Here is a 3,115-nt window from a genome sequence, read left to right on the forward strand (position 1 = left end):
AATAGCTATTACCTGTGAGGGTTCGATAATGGACGGATTGTAGTCTCTGGAGCATTGCAGAACGAAGGGATAATGTTGTTGGAGTCGAGCTAGAGACGGAGCATTGAACCGGGTCCGGAAAGACCGCAGACACAAATAATCTCTAAGACTGTGTGGAGACGCTTAAGTATCGCATAGAACCCTTGCTTGATTTTCAACCATCCGATCTCTGGATGAGATCCGAGCCGTCGAAGTAAGGCGGGAACCAAAGGCGATAAAACCAAAATCTGCGTTTCCAAGGTGTCACATGGCCGGGGAAGCCAGGCCATGCCACCTGCCCCGGTAAGGACGGCTGTCTTAAAAGCAAGGATGACTTTGCACCTGTAAATACTGCGGCAGGACCATCAAAGCCCACGCCCCATTAACACATCACCGTTGGTAATACCTATAGTTAGGTTCTGTCATATGGGTAGGGCTTATACCCAATACATAGTTGCTAATACATTTAATGCCGCGTGGAATATGGGAACCAAAGATCAACAGAAATAACAATTGCCGATGATATATATATATATTGTATAATGTATGAGTTATGATTGTTAAATGTAATGTGCACACGTAAGACCAGGGTATCATATAGTGAGCGTTAATTTAATAGGTTAGACATATATCAATTTTTTTTTATGTATATGTGGAAATAGGTGTGACATCCACCCACGTAATTCTATTACAACAATAATGTCCAAGAAACAAGAAGAGAAGAAGCTTCCATCAAACATAAATATGAAATTTGGCAACTATGCAAGTGGTCTTAGCATCCACCATCATCGCAACCATTTTAGAATCTACCCGCACCCCACTTGTTTTAGCATCCATTTCTAGAAACAATAATCACTAACCAATGGTAGAAGTAGTTTTACTTCAATAACTTTAATTGGGAATAACTTTCACTAACTCTCATCGGGAATTTATGATTTTGTAATTACATTCAATTTTATTTATTTCTGTATATCTTTCTTTCATTAACCTCATTTTGTAATTAAATTAAATTTTACATTTTTTTTTGGCATTTTTTTCATTAACCTTTCCCAACTTTCATCACAAATAACCTTTAGTAAATTTCATGGAAAATAACATTTAGTTAGTTTCATGAGGAATAACTTTTACTAACTTTCACCAGGAATCTATGATTTTGTAATTACCTTCAATGTTATGCATTTCAGTGTATATTTCATTCTCAATGTTCGTTATAAATTATAAACTGAAATTTATGTGATATTGTTACCATGGTGAATTGTAATAAAATTTATATACTATTGTTCATAATACATTTAAGTGTCAATTATGATAGACTTATTCTTTATAAAATTAACTAAATTTTACTAAAATTTTTACAATATTTGTAAACTCAATCTTGGCACGTATTTCCTCTTTTTTTCCCCTTAATCTTTATAAATTTAACTAAGTTTCACGAAAAATTGATCAATTAACTTTTACAACCTTTTAACACTACGCTTGTAAACTCAATCTTGAAACATGTTTCCTATTGCACTTGTAAACTCAATCTTGGCCAGTGTTTCCTCTCTTTTTCCCTTATTCTTTATAAATTTAACTAAATTTTACAAAAAGAAATTGATCAATTAAAGTTTACAACCTTTTAACACTGCGGGCAACACTTGTAAACTCAATCTTGCCGCGTGTTTCCTCTTGTTTCCTCCTTTTCTTTTCCCTTTTCGCAAGGATCGATTAAACACGCTCTTCATCAATTCACTTTGTCGATTACCAATAACAAACAAAAGTAAAACTACCTTTCTCCATTTAAAGTTCACATATACTTAAAAGTTCATATATATACGCCTATCAGAAAATAAAAATTATCCAACATGGATTGGAAAATGTCTTTGTTACGAAAATCTAGTTAAAATTTAGTCTTAAATTATAAATAATTTAAATTTAGTTTTTCTCTTTTACTTTTGGATGAATTTGAATTCAAATATCTTTAATAAAATTTTATATATTAATTTGATATTGTAATGATCGAGGAAAATATAAATAATTGATTTTATTATGGTAAAAGACAAACTAAATATGACTATTGCTGGGAAGTTGCGAAAAGAAGGTTGCTGTAACTGCAATCCTAACTGCCTCCCCTAACTGGAAGGGCCTCCAGAGAAAAGGAGGGGGGGAGGCAAAATCTGTGTTGTAGAAGGAAAGAAAAAAAGAACAGTTGCGCTAAGTCTGGTGATGACTGTTATCTCCCCAAGAAACTCTCCTAGGTTGTATATAAGAAATGATCGGGAACATTACAAACTCAACAAAATGTTGGAAAATTGGTGGATGAATGAAAGAAATGCTGCATATTACTATGCTTAACCCCAGACATGGGTGAACACCCCCAGACTACAAGGCTTTATACCACCAATTACTCACAGTTTTAAGAAAATGTAATGATGGAGAAGGTTGACCACACCAGCACTTTTAAGAAAATGTAATGATGGAGAAGACTGACCACACCAGCAGATGCACAAGACCCTGCAACCAGTTAAAAGGTCTGTAAATCTATTTCCTAATGCACAGTCAGGATGACAGCTCTTTGGCATTAAAACAACAGAAACCTGCACACAAATTCAATGATACAACTATATTCAAACTCAGAGGTGGGATGACAGCCCCTTTAATGCTAAACATCAACAGCACATGAATAAATGCATAACAGGCACAGTCTGGAACAAAGAAGAAGAAGTGGAAAGTGAACAATTAACAACAAAAGTAGATTGCATTAGCTAGAAATGTAGACTAGACGCTGCAGGTATCATAACAGTTATAGTCTCCAGAAGTTGAAGCTTACAACAAAATAACATTCATCAATCTATTACATTTTGTCTTCTGGATATATATGGAGTTTGGTTTACAAAAACAGTTTGCTAAACTATGCGTGGAGGGGTCATCATGGACCACCAACCATAATTACAATTTGAAATGGGCCTCTGCTGCACTCTGCTTGCTTTAATGAACAAATTGGCCTTTCTCTGGTGTTCTGTAGTCCTTCTCTGAGCAGATGGAGTGAACAAAGGATGAAATTCAATGCTTGATAAATGCCTTCAACTGCTCTTTCCTGTACTTTTCTTCCTCGGCC

Source organism: Pinus tabuliformis, chromosome 2_2 (genome assembly GCF_031772625.1).
Source record: "Pinus tabuliformis cultivar Carrire ecotype Pingquan chromosome 2_2, CPIR1, whole genome shotgun sequence".
Taxonomy (NCBI): Eukaryota; Viridiplantae; Streptophyta; class Pinopsida; order Pinales; family Pinaceae; genus Pinus; species Pinus tabuliformis.